Raw genomic sequence first — 19,514 nt, 5'->3', positions numbered from 1 at the left:
GTTTGTGAAAAATGCAAAAGCATGGGGGTAGACTTGCCAGATAAAATACAGGATGCATGAGACTTACTTATGCTACAAAATAATGCATTGTTTACCTGAAATTCAAATTTAACTGCCATCCTGTGTTTTTTACTTACCAAATCTAGCAATCCTAATAGGAGGGAACAGCAGGGCAAAGAACGCTGGTGGCAAAGGGACAGTGGAAAAGGACACAGCTGAAGGTAGCTGGACTTGAGCCACTTTGCAGGTACCCATTCAAGATCCCACTGACAGGTGATTCCAACAGTAAGAACCTGTGGAGAGGACTATCTGGGATGGAAACTGTGTAGGCAGAAACAGAAAAGACCAAGACACTGGGGGAAGCTCCAAAGGGTTCTACAGAGAACTCAACCACACATACTTACCAGAGGAGAGCTATTATGTGAACCTTGTCCAACAGGCATTTCAACAAAGCCAGAAAAGCAGCAAGAGCAGAGAGGACAAAGGCACCAGTCAAGTAAGAGATCCTTGTGTCTTTCCATCTCTCCACCCAGCCCCAACCCAGGGGAGGCAGGAACTGAAATGGCACGGGTCAGGGAAGGGATGAAAGAGCAGGTCCTGCAAGTCTCTGAGCCATAGCCAGAAAGGAGAGGGGACGAGGAGAGGAAATGAACATTAAATTGGATGTCACATTGAAACTTTAAACTGGATCAAACTATATTAGTCATCTTTTGCTGAAAAACAGATTTAGTGGCTTAAAACAACAGACATTTATCTCACAGTTTCTATGAGGCAAGAATCTGGGTACAACTTAGGTGGGTCCTCCTCTTCAGGCTACAATCAAGATGGCAGCTGGGGCTGAATCATCTCGTGGTTCCACTAGGAAAGGATTCAATTCCAAGCTCATTCATGTGATTGTTGGCAGGATTCAGTTCCCTCTCCCTGGCTGTTGACCAGAGGCCACCTCTGTTCCTTGCCACGTGGGTCTCTCTAACATGGGAGCCATTTTAGGAGCTGCCTACCACAGACTGAAATCTCTTAATAACCAAGAGTGATCAGAAAGCTATATTGCTGCCCCAAATCTCATTTACAGCTGGGGAAAGGCGATTGAACAGAGCATAACAAAAACAGATATTGAAGAAAAATCAAACTTTTATATTTGTACCATCAATTGCAAATAGTTCCATAAACTGGATACAAGCATTTATCTTCTTAAAGTTGTCAATGTTTGTGTAGCAAGAAAGGGTACAGTGTGGTACAGTGGAGAGAAGTCATTCTTTGGAGATCATCAGAACTGGGTTTGAAGCCCAGCCTCATCGCTACTGGTGACATTGGGTTAATTAACTTCTTTGAAACTCAGTCTTCTCAGTAATCAGGGTTGTGATGAGCATAGCAGATGATGTATATGTTCACATGAAGTGGCTGGCCTACACATAGTAGCTATTACTATCATTACCATTACCATTACGTGATCCTCCACAGCTCATCAATCCAAGGTGAGTGACCAGCAGAACCCAAATTGTTCTCATCTCCATTTTAAAGCCTGAAGATGTCAGAAGTTATAGCAGTCATTTATGCATAAGCAAGCACATATCTCTAGATTGCATCTGAATTTTGTCCTAGACATGTAATTTTGGTAAGACTAACACTGCTCAGAGCCTTGTACTTTCACAAAGAGAGTGAAAGACCATTTCTCTTGACACCGAGGCAGAGCTCTGTATGAAGTGAAACATCACTGCGTGTATCCTCTCATAAAGTGTCACAGAGTCAGGGTCCCAGGGGAGAATGCAGCACAGCCAAAAACAAATAAAGCTTTTCCAGTCGCCAGCAAGAGCACACCGCTGAAGCGACATCACAGCACTCTCTGTCTCATAGTTCGGACAAAAGCCGAAGAAAAAATTATGAAAAGGGTTTATAAGAAAGATTTGTCTCTTCTCCCAAACAGGGAGTAATACTTGTTTTGGGCTAATACCACCACCTTCCTCCTCCTCTTCCATCGCCAAGATCTTCATCTTCATCATTATCATCATCATCATCATCATCATTATCATCACAACCACTACCACCACTACCATTGAGGTTGTGCCCTGTATATTAATCTATTCTTGTTGTACAAATTACTAATTAAAACTTATCTATTGTACAAATTACCCTAAAATCTAGCAGCTTAACAGTTTAAAACAAGTATTTATTATCTCTCCCAGTTTCGGAGGGTCAGGAATTCCGAAGGAGTTCACTTAGATCCTTCTGGCTCAGGGACTATCATGAGGCTGGAGTCAGCCTGTTGGTGGGGAGACATGCAGGCTGCAGTAATCAGAAAGCTTCCAAGCTCAAGCACGTGGCTCTTGTTGGGAGGCTTAAGTTCCTCACCAGGTGGGCCTCTCCATAGAGCAACATGGCCACTGACTTCCCCCAAGGGAACAATTTGAGAGGCGTAAGCAAGGCAGAAGCCACAGTGCCTTTGTATGACCTGTTCTCCAAAGTTGCACACCATCACTTGCATTTCAATCTATTCCTTAGAGGCAAGTCACTAAATCTAGCCCATACTCAGGGAAGGGGAATTAGTCTCCAACTCTTGAACGGAGGAGTAGCAAAGAATTTGTAGATGTACTTTTGAAATCAGCACACCATGTTACAAGGACCGTGGTAAACATGACACATGTATATTCTTTCCTGATGTGAAAGGAAAAATTGTCTATTCATGCATTAATTTATTCAACAAACCTTTATTACAGAATTTACCTCCCCAAGGATGTGTTCCAAGTGACTGCTTTTGTCCAGTCCTTTGTGTATTTTATCCCTTACTGTTTCTTGTTTCTAGCTTTAACCTTTTCCTTATTGTACCTGCTCCAGTCTCTTCCTGGAGCCTTGCAGTAACATCTGCTCTCTTCTGGTCATCAAAACATTCCCACATTTATGTTTCTTTCAATGCAACTTAATTCATTACATTAATTCATTATCTTAAGTCCACACTTAGATATAACATTTATAATTTAACCATTGTCTGCAGTAGAGATACAACACAATATAAGTTGGGGAAATGGCCAACACAAGATTGTCTCATGGGTGAGAGAAGACAATCACCTTCAGGATGTGATCTGAGAAGGTGGGAGAAGTTGTTCTCATTAGAACAGCTCCCTCCATCTACTCTCAGGAATTCCTGCTTAGAGGAAAGTCATCAAAGTTTCTCTTTAAAATGTAAATGCTCCCAGAGGTATAAATGTGACACTATTAGTAGCACATTCCTTAACAAAAATTTTTCTACCAGGTTAGCTTTACAACCACCCACCTCAATTCAGAAGAAATTAGATACAGTATACGGAGGATTTATTGAAACAGGGAAACTCAGGGAAGACATGGATTAATTCCCAACAGGATTCTGCAGAGGAGGCTCAGGAACTGAAGGAGAGCACAGGATCCCAGAGGCAGGATGAGGGGAATCCATCAAGGACAACTCAATTTAGGTTCTCTCAAAAGCAAAGCCTGAGGGAAGGACAAGATGGCAGATAACTTAGTCAAGAGCCTCTCCCAGGTGCGGAAATAAGGCAGCAGGAGAGTGATGAGGCAGTAAATATAAGCAGAGGGCTCAGTTCTACTGAGGTTGTCTCACTTCCCAGAGCTGTTTCTGTCTAAAGGAAGGGATGTTGAACAATTATCCATAGGCTCCCATGCCCTATTGGATGACAACCCCAGGGCAATAACTCCTCTGTTCTTCTGACTGTACTTGTAGGCTTCTGTACCCATAGGAGAAGGCCCTGGAGCAGAAAGTGGAAAGACTTAAGACACCACCTTAAGTGGGTGCTATGTACTTTCAGGGCACATGACATCACATGGAACTGACCCCGGCAGCCATGGCTGAAATCAGCAGCCGGCAAGGAATGTGATGTGGGACATCAGAGCCCTCTACTAATGGGCAGGTGCAGAAAGCACACTTTCTGCATCAGTAAAGTGCAGAAAGGGGAGGCTGAAAACAAGCATCAGCTACATCACATTTTCACTTTCACTTAGTGCTAAAGATAGGTCTATTTTGAACCCCCACACAAGTGGGAGTTAATTATTACACAACCAAGAAGTTATTTCTTCTAAGATAATTCCCCATAGCATGATCTCTATGGTACATTAAAATGAAATACCAAAAGCACAAGCAACAAAAGAAAAAATAGATAAATTGCATTGTCAAAATTTTAAACTTTTGTGCTTCAAAGAACACCATCAAGAAAATGGAAAGACAACCAGTGAATGGGAGAAGCTATTTGCAAGTCATATATCTAATGAGACATGTCTAGATTATATAAAGAACTCTTACAACTCAATTATAAAAAAAGACAAGCAACCCAGTTAATAGTTGGGCAAAGGATTGGAAAGACATTCCTCCAAAGAAGATATACAAATGACCAATGAGCATATGAAACAATGTTCACCATATATTAGCCATCAGGGAAATACAAATCAAAACCCAATGAGATACCATTTCACACCCACAAGGATGGCTATAATCAAAAAGGCAGATAATAACAAGTGTTGGTGAGCACGTGGAGAAATTAGAACTTGCATATGCGGCCACTGGTATTTTAAGTGGTGCCATCACTTTGGAAAACCATCTGGCATCACCTCAAAAAGTTAAACTTAGAGTTACCATATGACCCAAAAGTTCCACTCCTAGATATATACCCAAGAGAAATGAAAAATATGTCCACATAAAAAGTTATACACAAATGTTTATAACAGTATTATTCATAATAGCCAAAAAATGAAAACAAATTAAATGTCCATCAACTGATGAATCAATCAAGAGAATGTGATACATGCATAAAATGGAATATTATTTGCCAATAAAAAGAAATGAAGTATTGATACATGCCACAATGTGGATAACCCTGAAAACATTTTACTAAGTGAAGGAAGCAGTCACAACCAACCATATATTATATGACTACGTTTATGTGAAATGTCCAGAATAGGCAAATCTAAAGAGATAGAAAGTAGATTAGTGGTCGCCTAGGGTTTGGTGAGTTTGGAGGGAAATGAAGAGTGACAGCTCTTAAGTACAGGGTTTCTTTTGGGGATGATAAAAATGGTCTAAAATTGGATAGTGTTGATGGTTGCACATCTGTGAATATACTAAAAACTATTGACTTGTACACTTTAAATTAGTGAATTGTATGGTAGGTGAATTATATCTCACTGAACCTGTCATAAAAAAATTTTTTAGTGAAAAATAATTGTGATACTGTAATAAGATCAAAAATGCAATAAATACTGGTATGTACTAGAATACGTTTCTAAGAAATCCTGTGCACCTGCTGTATTCAAACCACTATCAGTAAAATTATAGGGAAATTCACAATGCATAACAATAAAATAAGCCAAACTATAACATTACATGAGTTTTTCCAAGTGTGCTACGCGTGTCTGATAAACAAAGAAAAGGTTAATAATATTTCTCTTCAATCTAGGCATTTATTAAATTTTTTAAGTGAAGGAGAGCAATCAAGTTGCCCGTAAAATTAAAATCTTAATTGTTCAGCTCTAGGCTGCTTTTTGTAAAGAAAGTTCATAAACACAGCCTGTGATCAGAATCTGTGGAGATCCTGGGAGAATATCAAACACAAATGAGTTGCCAGAGGATGTTTCCAGATGAAATTAACTACCCTTTTAAGATTAACAAATGATTTATTTATAATTGCAGACTCTTTGTTGGGGAAAGGCTAAAGAATATTTCAGTGCTAAAAAGTTCCAAAATTTTAGCTTTTGTCTACTACCTCAGAAAAAAATCATTAGTTTAGTGACTGCGCCTTAGGAGACTCCGAGATGGATTCATTCTCCTTCTAATGAGGTAAAAGCATCCCAGGTGTCTCTATTCAATGAGCATCTGGACAGTAGCCAACCTCTGAAGAAACTGGAAATTCTGCTCGGTGACAACACACTATCAACTCACCAGGGCGGTTTAAGATAGCACAGTGTGACTCAAATCCAGGCAAGGAAATGCGTCAGGTGAAAGCTTTTCCTCCTCAAGAAACACCTGCCAGCAATCGAGATAGAAAAAATGTGTGTCAACTTGTGAGCCTGTTTAAAGAACTACCCCGACTGGTTCCCTAACCACATGCAAATTCATTCCCTTTCCTATCTTTATGGGGGGTGATTTCCCGAAAGGCTTCAAACCAGAATGTGGCTTGATGGGAGAAGGCAGCAGTTTTTAATTTTATTATATATAGATGACATATATATAATTTTATATACATAAAATAAAATTTAAAACTATATGTAATATTGATAACACAGTCCAGTTAAATCTTGAGGGAGGAGGAATCTATAACACAAAAAGCTCGCTCTGCCTTTCCACCATCTGAGTTTGCACTTACATTACCACTGAAACTTTCTCCAGTGCCCTGCCGTTAGCACTTCATTTCACACCTCCTCCCAGGTAAACAGGAAGCAAAAGACGCAGCATCCTCTTTGCATCATCAAGTGCTGGTTGGTTACCTGAGATGCAAAATAACTGGAAGGGAAAGAAAAAAATCAAACCAACCACCAGATTGTCTCTTTATGATTTCATATTTACAATCTTACCTAACCAGTGATTTAGCTAAAAAGGGGAAATTTGAGGATCCCAATAGGGATTTATTAGAGACCTTTCTTTCTAAGGGGGAATTGCACTCAGATCTCCTTCGACTGTTATGAAGATTCATATTACTTGGTCATTTAACATCTTTAATTAGCTCCCCTCTGAGACTCAACAACAAAACTAAGCTCACGCTCATAAAATACACAGACAAGCTTTGTCTGCAGTCTAAACTAAGCAATAATTGGCTGCTGCCTCCCCTAGGGGGCTCAGTGGACTCTCGCAGCCCCCAGTGTCCTTCATCAGCATGTGTGAGGAGTGCCCCAGTTTAAGGGTCTTTGAGAGCGGGGCCTCTGTGTCTGTGTGCCCCGCATCTTCCCTGCACTGAAGTTGAGTAAATGCCTCCCAGGACCACTCCCTGCGGCAGGTACTTCTGCAGGGCTTCTGTTGCTGTCTCTGGTTAAGCGATCATGGCAGCAAAGGGTATTCAGTTCAAAATTATCGGGGATTCTTCTTCCTATAACTTTGAAACTGCTTGGCCTAAACATTTCTTACGGTGAGCTCAGAGCAGAACCCACTATTCCCCAATTCTCCAGAGACAGGCTGGAGAAAGGAAAAGAAATAATTCTTAAGCCTCCAAATGCCAGAGCTCTGTACGTTCTCGTCTTACTTAACCATTATACCAAACCTGTGAGATGTACGTTATCATCCCCTGAAAGACGTGCTTAGATGAGGAAACTGAGTCTTCAAGGTGAAGCAGTTTACCTAAGGCTGGACAGCCAGTCTTTAAAGCTGGTTCTTAGCTCCTGGCCACAGACTTCTCTGAGAATCTGGTGACAGCTAAAGACTGCTCCATGCACACATTTTACGAACAAATTTAGGGGACCAGGCACCCTTGAAGCCCAGACCCTGCAGAAATCCAAACCCTGAAGCGTTCCTCTTTCCACACAACTACACTGCCTCCCACTGGACAAGGCTGGGGAGGAAGGAAAGGAAATTACCCAAAATTTAAAACATTTATTTTCTCTCAATACAAAATCTTTTCCTCTATCTTACATGTTATTTCATGAAATCCCTATGAGTCCTTTTCTGCTGAGCAGGAGTATTTTGATCAGAAACTACTTGTTGTAGGGGCAAAACTTAAAATGATTTTAAAAGCTATTCATCAGCCTCCTGTGCTATTTTCCAGTTTCTTGCCAGCAATCCCAAATCTGAGTATTTATTCAAAAGAATTGAAAACAGGATCTGCACTCCCAGGTCCACGGCAGCATCCGTCACGATAGCCAAGAGGTGGAAACAACATAAATGTCCATCGACAGATGAAGGGACAAAGCAAATGTGGTCTATACATATATGGAATATTATTCAGCCTTAAAACAGAAGGAAATCCAGAGGGCCAGCCCCATGGCCAAGAGGTTAAATTTCTGCACGTTCCGCTTCGGTGGCCCAGGTTTGCAGGTTCGGATCCCAGGTGCGGACCTACTCCGCTCGTCAGCCAGGCTGTGGAGGCATCCCAGGTACAAAAAATAGAGGGAGATTGGCACAAATGTTAGCTCAGGGCTCATCTTACTCAAGAGAAAAAAGAGGAGGATTGGCAATGAATGTTAACAGGGCAAAGTTTTCTCACAAAAAAAAAAAAGAAGAAGGAACTCCTGTCATATGCTGCAACAGCAATGAACCTTGAAGAGGTTGTGCTAAACAATACAGTCTTATGAAGTGGGAGTTATAGATGAACACACACCGTGTGCCTCTGAGCAGCTTCCCGAGGAAAAGTCACAGCTGGTAACAGTCAGTGACCAGATAACTCGTTTTCTTGAGTCTCATTAGTCCTAAACATGAAACACTGAAAGAACCCCTTGTTTTCCATTAGTCCCTCCACATCTAAAATAATCATCCTCTGTGCTGAAAAATCACTTAGCATCTTGTTTCAAGTTCAGAAATTAATTTTCACAACAGGACAAATTACTCTGCTAAAAGACTACTGGAGTAGAAAGGCCTGGATTCTGAAAGTCCGTTATGGGCTAAACCATCCCTCTCTTTTGGGAAGAGATACAAATGGGTTTCTTCTTTACAAACTAATGCAAATGCAGTTTATGAAATTCGCTAAGCTACCTGCTTACTTACTTCCACTCCTCTGGACGCAGGGGAGGTCATGGTTGAGCCCTCGCTGACCAGGTCCTGCAGAAATCTCTCCTTCCCACAAGCCACCAGAGTCTCGGCCTGCTTGCCACTGCTTTCCACTGACCAAGATGGCCTTAATGTCCCCCTCAGCCTGACTAAAGTTTCCACAGTTTCTTCCTATGGCACCCTGACCCCCCTTTTCTTAACACTTACTTTAGAAAACTTGCGATTATAAATTATTTCTCTGCCCCTTGGAGATGTAAATCTTCTCCCAACCTGTTATCAGTTTTACAACGCAGGAATGTCTTTCTCTCTCGAGGATCAGGGAATCAGCCCTTTCAAATGTCATCATCAAGGAAGACACCACCACTCTTGTCTCCCAGCCCCCGTGAGAGGATAGGAGTCTAACTTCAATAAGTGCCAATTAGCGAACACTGCCGACCTCATCACATAGACCACGCTCCTCTCTGATGTCCTCCGGGACTTTTCCACTAGCTCCCTCTAACACTTACAAGCCCTGCCACCCTCTGTTTGAGTGGAGTTGGGTTCAGTCTCTCTCCCCTACTGCAATAGGTTTGAATACAGTCTTCCTTGCCTCTTTAACTCTGTCGGGTGCAATTTTTCCTTGACACCACTCCTCTCCAGAACCCCACCACCCACTATTTTTTTAAGGCTCGTTTCCTTGAATAGTAGGATCAGGTAAAATGATGAGATCAGAGTAAGTTTATTAAAAGATGAAGAGATGCACATGATATATTTTTAAATTTAAAAGCCTTTACAAAATTGTGGATAGAGCCTCATGCTTCATGCACAGACACACACTCTATGTAAGTGCACACTTAAATATATAGTCTGTTACTTATACATTAAAGTTTAAAAATAGGCTTAGAAATGATCAAAGTCATCTCCACACAGCAAGATAATAGGATTTTTCTTTTCTTCTGTAACGGAGATGTATTTTCTAAATTTTCTATGACGAATTGCATTTTGGGGTGAATTTTTTAAGCAGCGTGGAGAGGGAAGAGGATTTCAAATAACAAAGGGACTCTCACTTGCTATCCCTAAAAATAATCACTGCTTTTTTTTTTTTTCTTTTTACCAGCTTTCTTCCTAAGTGCTGTGGGTGGGAAACAGACAATATTAACAAAAAATTATACAAATTTATTTGCTGCTTTGAATCCTGGTTTTTCATTCCTGGATGTTTCCCAGAAACCTAAAGGCTTCCTGTTCTTCTCTTGATCCCTGTAGGATGAGTCCATCAGGGACCTATTCCTTGAGTCCTGTGTCCTCCTCTGGACCAAGCAAGTGTCCACTCTACAAGAAGTATCTGAATTCAATGCTGTAGATTAAAAGAAAAACGTCAAGCTCCTTCAAGAGGCCCCCACACCTCCAGTGAGTGACATACGTCTTAGATGTCAGAGAAACACTAAAGGGGGTGTCCCCCATCTCAGCTTCCTCAAAGTTCTGTCCCACGCACACGATAGAATTGGGCACCCCGGGACATTCTCATATGAGCTTGCTTTTATAGTCCCAAAGAAAGAGAACTTGGTGCCTGTTAAGGTTAAACTTTAAACAAGCCATTGTCCATCTACAGGGAAAAAGAGGGGAGGATGAAAGGAAGGAGAATGAACACTACTTTTAAACATTTACATCAAGACGGCAGAAGGTTATTTTATCTGAAGACGAGAGTCTCCTTGTTTTGGAGGCAGACTCCTGGGTGCCACTATACCCAATATTTCAAGTGGAGTCCCCTGCAGCTTAAGTGCGACACAGACTAATTAGAGCTCTGAAAGAAACAATCGAACGGTACCAGGATTAAACAATACTTATAAGGAGAAACTTGGGAGGAATTAATCTCTCTAATAGGAAAAGGGAATAAGTCCTTGGCAAGGTAACACTTTTGGTGAGGAAAGAAAATTATTCAAAAAGTCTAGGGAAACCGTAGGATCCTAATTGGTAAGGTAGAAAAGTCTGGTTCTAGAGAAAGTTGGGTTAAGGCTGCTACTTACAAAAGTTCTTCACAATAAGCAGAGACTGTGCAGCCTGAGTCTTTGTCCTAGAAGATAGCAGGTGCCACAGCAGCAAGGTCTCCTCCTGGGACAGAGTCTGTGAACAATGACGCATCCACAGACCCGAAGCCCAAGCCCTTGGTGCCAGATGTGTTTTAGAACTCAAAACTTTTTGGATTTTAGAAAAGAAATCTGGTGTATAATCAATAACGTTATATAACATCCCCAGTGGGATCTGGGGCAACATCCCATTAATCTTTCTTAAGCAAAACATATGAGGATTCACCTTAAGTGGGATAAATACAGGAGATATATATATATATAAATAGACTCACATCAGTTCAAGTTTTGCTACCAGATGAGTTATGGGAAAAAGAATTCAATTTCGTGTGGTTTTGGGGTTTCAGAAATGTGAATAAGGGATTGTAGGCCTGTATTTTTTGTGTATGTCTGTCTTGCCCACCAGAGACTGAGAACCATGCCTCATTTATCTTCCCCCGTCCCTGGTCCATGACTGGTGCTCAGCAAGTGTGTTGAATTTAATTGATCAATTCCAGGCTGTAAGCCTCTCACATTTCCTAGCAGCACAGCCTCAAAGCTCTGGATGCCCAGGGAGGCCCAAACTTCAAGAGCAGGAGTACTTTGCTTAGTGTACTCGGAGCTTCTTTGAATAGAAGGCATTAGAAACAACGTAAATTTTCTGCCTAACTTTCACTTCCCCTGTTTCAAGTGCTGCCATCCTATAAGCTGCCAAGAGATTATGAAGGCCGAGAACTAGATTTTTACAATATTATCTTGTTTGGTAGCAATGTTCTGGAAAACCCTGATAAAATGACAAGCGTGTCCCATGTGGAGAAACCTTTTTTTTGTTTGTGTCATTGAGTGGATTCCAACTCCTGGCAACTCTGTGTACAGCAAAGCGGAACCCTACCCGATCTTTTTGCTCCATCCTCTCACCCTCTGGAGCTCTATCAGACAATGCTCTGCTGTTATTCACAGGGTTTTCAGGGCCAATTTTTTCAGAAGTGGGTGGCCAGGTCCTTTTTCCTAGTCTGTCTGAGTCTGGAAGCTCTGCTGAAACCTGTCCACTGTGAGTGACCCTGCTGGTATTTGAAATACCTGTGGCATAGCTTTCAGCATCACAGCAACATGCGGCCAACACAGTCTGACAACCAACAGACGGGTGGTGTGGTTCCCTGACAGGGAAATGAACCCTGGGCCTCGGTGGTGAGAGCACTGGATCTTAACCACTAGACCACTGGGGCTGGCTCTGGGGAAACAAGTCCCCGTAATTATTAATGCTGGTCTCTTTGAATGTGCTGTCCTGGAGGCAAGAGTTATACTAAAGGCATAGTAGGAACAGCAGTTTTCATCACCCACCTTTGGCAGATGCAATTTTGGTCTACATTTCTCCTCTGGGCCAGGTTTCCTTTCGGTGACCTCATCCACCTGCCATGTCTACCTCTCCCACTGACCACTGCCAATGAGAAGCCATCAGCACACACCTGCCACCTCTCTGTGTCCATGGAAGTCACTGGAGGTCTGAAAATAGATGTGTCAAGTTGTTCTTTAGGTCCCGGGTCCTTTAGCATATGGGCCAAGGTCGCCCTACTGTCTCAGTAGTACTGGCAGTATAATTAGTCTTGTCTTTCACTCTGTGAGGAATAGAGCATAACTTTAAACTTTAAAGCAGGAGGAAAACACCTAAAGCAACAAGGACGCCAGAAAAGTGGGCTTGAACAGAACATCAGCATCCAAACACCCAGGCCAACTGGATATTTCTACTTGCTAACACTGGGCAGGTCCATTGACACAGGAGTTGCCTGGTCTAGAAAACTCAGTATAAAGAAATTTAAATCTAGAGAACAAATACATTCGTTCTCTACTGACAATATTACAATTTTTTATTAATTGACTTCAAGGTTACTTTATATAATAAAATGCCTTAAGTGTATTTTTGGTTTTACTTTTTTTTTAAGCTACTTATTGTATAAGCAATATGGGTCCACAGTAAGAAAAAAAAAAAGAAAAAGCAATTAAATAGATTAGATAGGAGAAATTGTCTAGAATCCTGCTCCCATCCCAAAGGCCCCAAGGTTCCTCTTTCCAAAGGAAATTACTATGATTAGGTTTTGGATTCTTCCGGAAATAGTCTCTACATATATAAGGTTATTTCACTTTTGGGGGGGTTTTTGGGCAGGGGAGGAGGGAACATTGGCCCTGAGCTAGCATCTGTTGCCAATCTTCCTCTTTTTTGCTTGAGGAAGATTGGCCCTGAGCTAACATCTGTGCCAATCCTTCTCTATTTCACATGTGGGACGTTGCCACAGCATGGCTTGATGGTCAGTGTGTAGGTCTGTGCCCAGGATCCAAATGCGCAAACCCCAGGCCACCAAAGCAGAATGCATTGATATAACCACTACCCCATTGGGCTGGCCCCTATGTCACTTTTTAAATACAAACTCCATCATACTATACACACTACTCCACGTCTTGCTTCCCTCTCCCCAAATTCATTTAAATCATTAATATCCCTCGATGCTTTCAGCATGCCCCCCTCCTCTGCACAGGCATTTAGAACTCTTCAGGGGCTCCCAATGCCTATATCTGAAGACCTCAGCTCAGTATTCAGGGCTGGTCTGATACTTCCTAACTAACCCCTATAGATGCTGCTATGGGTTGAATTGTGTCCCCCAGAAAGATATGCTGAAATCTTAACCACTGGAATGTGTAAGTGTGACCTTATTTGGAAATAGAGTCTCTGCAAAGGTAATTAAGATGTAAGTTAAGATGAGGTCATACTAGAGTAGAGTGAGCCCTTCATCTAACATTTCTGCTGTCCTTATAAGAAAAGGAGAAGAAATACAGAGATACATATGCACAGATGGAAGACAACATGAAGAAACAGGGAGAATGCCATGTGATGACAGAGACGGAGATTGGAGTGACGCGTCTACAAGCCAAGAAGTGCCAAGGATCGCCAGAAACATCAGAAGCTGGAAGAAAGGCATGGAATAATTTTCCCCTAGAGGCTTCAGAAAGAGCCTGGTCCTGCTGACACCTTGATTTCAGATTTCTGACCTCCGGAACTGTGAAAGAATAAATTTCTGTTGCTTTAAGCTATCCAGTTTCTGGTGCATTGTTACAGCTGCCCTAGGAAATGAACACAAATGCCACCGAGCTTTTCGTCTTCCCTCATAGTGTTTCCACGCAACACCTGCCTCCTGCTCCTTTTCTCACCCACCTCCTACCTCCCTTGTCCGCCCAGCTGAGTAGCTCTTCCTCCAGAAGCCTCCTTGAATCATCAAGCCTGCTTTGATCTCTCCCCTCCCCTCAGCTGGTTATTTGTGCTCTGCACAATGGTCTCCCGGAGTTCTATTGTCTCGTGTGTGCACATCTTTTCTCCTCAACTGGCCTGAAGCTCCCTGAGGATTGAATCTGTGTTTTAATTTTCCCTTGATCCAGTGTGGACTCAGTATATATTGAACAAGCCATCCTTCATCCAATAGTATTAAAGGATTAATAATTTCAAGAAATGATAACAAAAAAGTACTCTGTGACTCTTCATTAGACATTCCAATGTTCAGTGTCTCAGAAAGAAAATCTATTGAAAAGGTACTTTATTTTTTACTATATTTCAAAAATAAAATGGATTTCTTTTTTTTTAATGTAAAATTCAAGTTAGGATAATTACTAGAAAGTTTACTATAGCAAAATGGTGAATTAGAACCAACCAGCCCTGATGGCCTAGCAGTTGGGGTTCAGTGTGCTCCACTTTGGTGGCCTGGGTTTGCTTCCCAGGCACAGAGCCACAACACTCGTCTGTCGGTGGCCATGCTGTGACAGCAGCTCACACAGAAGAACTAGAAGAGTTTACCACTATATACAACTTTGTGCTGGGGCTTTAGGGAGAAAAAGGAAGAAAAAAGAGGAAGATTGGCAACAGATATTAGCTTAAGGCAAATCTTCCCCTGCAAAAAAGAAAAAGAAAAATGGTGAATTAAATGCTAATGTGAAAGGTGACTTGTGAAAACCAAATGTAAATTATCAGAAATACATTTCTTTGATTATAAGACAATACCTCATTCTTTGATAATCTGCAGAAAAAGGAATCTAAATAATGATGAAAGGACAATATTAATGGAACTCTAACAAGCAATTGATTTAGAAAATCTGAGAAAGTGCCCAGCCAATTTATAGATGTTATTGGAATAAGAGAGCTGAGTGAACATTTATCAGTAGACCAGTATTAATAACCATTTGATTTACCTAGAAACTAATTTTTTCTTCACATTAAATTATTTTGAGTCATGCAGATCCTAAAGTGAAATAATCTTAGAGTTAAAAAGGACCTTGAAAGTCAATATCATCCAATCTGTTACCCAATATGCAATCTCCCCCACTCCCTCCTGATTTGCCATCAAACCTTTGCCTGAATACAGCTGACAACAGGAAACTCTACTTTGAAGGGCATCTATTCCACTGCTGGATTAGGAAAACAGGTAAAGTCCGTGTTAGCCCCTAGGATCTGTTTCAACTGGTGCATTCCAAAGGAGAATGCCTAAAGAGAGGCCCCTCAACTCTATCTCCTTGTTCTTGACTTTAAGCTTCAGTAGGAAGAATTCACGTCAGAAAAAAGATGAGTGATGATTCTTTACCAGAACGGATTTCACTAATCAGATTAGTCCTCTCTTTGTAGTAGCCCCCTAAGTCCTCAGAACCACCTCTCCAACAGTACGCCTTAGCATTTCCTACCACATGAGGTAACCTCCAACCATCACCAGTAAGATCAGATATCCCTGAAAATACCAAGAGTTTGGTCATTGCACTCAGCAAAGGCATATTCCACTCACACAAATTTAGCAGCTTAAAACAGCACATAAATATTGTCTCTCTATTTTTGCAGGTCAGGAGTCTGGGCCCGGCTCTGCTGGATCTTCTGCAAGGCTGCTAGCAAAGTGGCAGCCAGGGCTCAGTTCTCTTCTGGAGCCAAGACTAGTAACAAATCTGCTTCCAAACTTATTCAAGTTGTTGCCAGAATTCATTTCTCTGCAGCTGCAACACAGAGGTCCTTGGCTTCTTGGTGACCGTTGGCTAGAGGCTACTCTCAGCCCCTAAAACCCGCTCACAGTTCTTTGCCACATGGCCCTCTCCATAGCCTTCTCCCAACATGGCTGATTACTTCTTCAAAGCCAGCAAGGGGAAAAGAGCAAGTCTGCTGGCCAGGAGTCTTATGTAACCTAACATTATCACCCAAGTGACATCCCGCCACCTTTGCCATTTTCTATTGGTTAGAAACTGGTCACAGGCCCCACCCACACTCCAGGAGAGGGGGGTTTACACCAGAAGTGGGGATGATTTGGGGGTTATCTTAGAGTCTGTCTACCACAACCCCAAGAATCTGTACTTTTTAAAGCACCTCAGTGATGCTGATATTTAATCAGGCTTCAGAACTATTGTTATAAGATGCAATAGAGAAGAAGAAACAAGAGAGAGATGATTTTATTGTGGTAGTTTTCAACCTTGACTGCACCTGAGAATCACGGAAGAGTTTTTGAAAATCTCATTGTAGGTTGCACCCCGACCAGTTGGATCAGAATATCTGGAAGAGGATTGGTCCTTTGAAACCCCGCAGGTGATTCCAAACTGCAGCCAAAGCTGAGAACCACTGTTGTACCGGAACAGTCGGGAGTCAGAGTCAATCTTAATGGAAAAAACGCAATCCTTGGGGCAAGTTTTGAAAAACAAGCAGATGTTTTCTAGGAGAGACAAAGGAGTGTCAAGAGATAAAGGATGAACATTTGTAGCAATTTAATGAAGCTGGTGGATTCAGAGAAGGTAACGAATTTAGGAGGTAATACTAAGATTTTGAGTCAAATGTGAGGTTAGCAAGGAAGGAGGGATCTCAGATGACTTCCAGATCTCCGGTTTAGACACCTGGGAGAGCATAAAAGCCACTAACTGAGACAGAGAATCAAGAGGAGAAACTGGTTGAAGGATGGGGAAGATGGAGCAGATGTTGAGCTCAGTTCTAAATACATCAGGTTGTACACATTTTTAAAGGTGTTTTAATTTAATTTGCACTCATGTTCCACTGGCTTCATGAATCCGTTTAATATAGATTGGGCCTTTTTCCAATCAATTTATTCTTCTGTTTTCTTCTATTTCCCACAGGACTCAGCTGCCCAGCACAAGGCCATGTAAATTGCACATTTAACCTCTAATTTCCTCCCCTGCAAGGTCATTTATTATTTTGCTAGTCACACAACCCCTTGGATGACCCTTCCCATCATTAAATGTCAAGTGATTACTTTGCAATGCTAAGTATTGAAATTTTAATATGTGTTGATTTAGCGATTATTAAGGTGTTAAGCTTTTGAGAACCATAAAAATTAAATCCTTTTTGAAAAAGGCTTTTTAATGTGTTCAACTTGAGTTTCTTGGTGCCACATTCTAAAGCCAAGTAGCCTCCCGCTGGAATGGAGGAAGCCTGAAGAGAGCTCTCTGCAGCCCTCAGAAACAGCCACCAGTGTTAAGTCAACAACCAACTCAGAACTATTTATCTACAGGATGGAAAAGTTTCACCCTGAGACTGAAAGCACAGCTAGAGAAGGCACAAGGTTTTTCCAAAGTAGGAAATCTAGAGACATTTTAGACTACTGTAATCTTGGTAATATTCAAATGTTGATGAATGGATATTTCCAAAATTTAGAGAAGCTAGAATTTGTGCTGTGTTTTACACTGGTTCATTATCCAACTGGCCAATGTCAACATTCATTTGCCTATCCAAACATGAATCGGAAGTCTGACTAGTATTAAGCCTTGGAAGAATTAATGAATTTGCACATGAAAATTTAGACTACAAATTTCAATTACTGGACTTTCATGATTCAATGAAAGCAACATTAAACATTGTCTCTTCTCATAAACATTAGCCATAATAAATGTTTACTTTAAAAAAAAAGATATAACACACTATTCCTTATTCTAGTCAATTTTTAAGGCATTTTATCCTAAAATATAACCATTTTTAAGACCTACTCCAGAAAAAGTTAAAAAGAAGAAATCTTTCTAAAATTAAAAAACATTAATGTGTAGATAACAAAAGATATTTAAGATAGCCCTTGAAGGCTTTTGAAGGTAAGAAAATTACTGCTGCCATTGTTTCTCTCTACTCATGAAAATAGAAACATCCAAACTCCAACTTCAAGTTTTAGAGGTGAATAACAAGGAAGATCTTTAATCTGACAAGATATTCCCAAAAGAGAGATTACTAACTGAAAGCTCAGAGAGAGTAATTAATTGTGACTAAATAATCCTTTCACTTCTTCACTATTAAAAATATTATTGAGTTGCCACAAGGCACATTTTACCACAGAAGACAGTGGTGAAGTGTGTGTAGACAAGATTAGTTAGGGAAACAAAATAAATCTTCCCATTGAACTTAGATGAATATTGCAGCCTAGAGGTCTGATAAATTAGGTGAATATGACTCAATGAGAAGCCAAAGTGGAAAATCAATCCTGTAAGATTTTTCATTTGTAAAACACTTTATTTTTCAGAGCAGCTTCATGCCATTATCACATTGTATCTTAATAACATCCCTATGATGGGTAGATGCTGATTGTTCGGAAAAAAAAAAGTATAAGTGAGTTTTGCTAATAGTTAGGCCAACACACTTTGCAAACTCTCTCTTGTAGAGTTGGTCAAGGTGAAAGCACGCAGAGGCGTTTCCTATATAATGAGTATGATGTGTTTGAAAAAGCCACTTTAAAACAACTCTTCCTAGGGCCTGAGGGGAACTAGTAGACAAAAATCCTATTTTACAGCTTTTCTCCTGCTTACCATACAGCCAGGGAGGAGACATTCAGAAGACTCTGGTTCACTCCTTAACTAGAAGTAAATATCTAACTTCATGAAGTGAAAGAATATTACCTGTTAGCTAACATTTCACTTTCAGGAACATTACTCTTTAACTTTACTATCCTCTTCATCTCACAACTTACATCTTCACATACATTTCCCATTCCTCTGTCCCTCACCACTTACGCGTCTTTCTTCAACTTAAGGTAGAGTCTCTCAGAGCTCAAGAGAGCCCTGGGCCATTTCTATATTTTTAGAGTTCTAGCATAAAGAAATATAAAGAAAAGCCAAAACAGGATAGCAAATTTGTGAATTAAAAATTAATTCTTTGAGGCAAATAAGCATATGAAAAGATGCTCAACATCGTACACCACTAGGAAATTGCAAATCAAAATAATGAGATACCACTATACACCTGTTAGAACAGCCAAAATTCAAACACTGACAACGCCAAATACTGGTGAGGATGTGGAGCGACAGGATCTCTCATACACTGCTAGTCAGAATCCAACATGGTGCAGCCACTTTGGCAGGCAGGTTGGCAGTTTCCTTGAAAACTAAACACACTCTTACATACGATCCAGCAATCATATTCCTTGGTGTTTACTCAAATGAGTTGAAAACTTACTTGCACACTAGAATCTGCACACAGATGTTTATAGCAGCTTCATTCATAATTGCCAAAACTTGGAAGCAACCAAAATGTCTCTGCAGATGAATGGATAAATAAACTGTGGTACATCCAGACAGTGGAATATTACTCAGTGCTAAAAAGAAATGAGCTATCAAGCCATGAAAAGACATGGAAGAGACTTAAATGCATATTACTAAATGAAAGACGTCAATCTGAAAAGGCACATGCTGTATGATTCCATCTATATGACATTATGGAAAAGGCAAAACTTTGGAGACAGCAAAAAGATCAGCAGTTGCAAAGGTTAGTGCAGAGAGAGGGACAACTAGGCAGAGCACAGATGATT

The 19,514-nt window shown here is 40.9% G+C and overlaps 1 long non-coding RNA gene across 1 annotated transcript in view; it reads right to left on the bottom strand.

Moving 5' to 3' along the window:
* Positions 1-1,113: 1,113 nt before the first annotated feature.
* The window catches only part of LOC139076447 (uncharacterized), a 39,705-nt gene continuing 21,304 nt past the window's right edge, over positions 1,114-19,514 (bottom strand). Inside the window, exons 2-4 of the long non-coding RNA XR_011528072.1 lie at positions 6,342-6,478; positions 5,918-6,001; positions 1,114-3,462 (exon numbers count right to left, since the gene is read on the bottom strand). This is a non-coding gene — a long non-coding RNA (uncharacterized lncRNA). The remainder of the gene's footprint in view (positions 3,463-5,917; positions 6,002-6,341; positions 6,479-19,514) is intronic.

This window comes from Equus przewalskii, chromosome 16 (genome assembly GCF_037783145.1).
Source record: "Equus przewalskii isolate Varuska chromosome 16, EquPr2, whole genome shotgun sequence".
Taxonomy (NCBI): Eukaryota; Metazoa; Chordata; class Mammalia; order Perissodactyla; family Equidae; genus Equus; species Equus przewalskii.
This window is presented reverse-complemented; position numbering and strand designations above follow the sequence as displayed.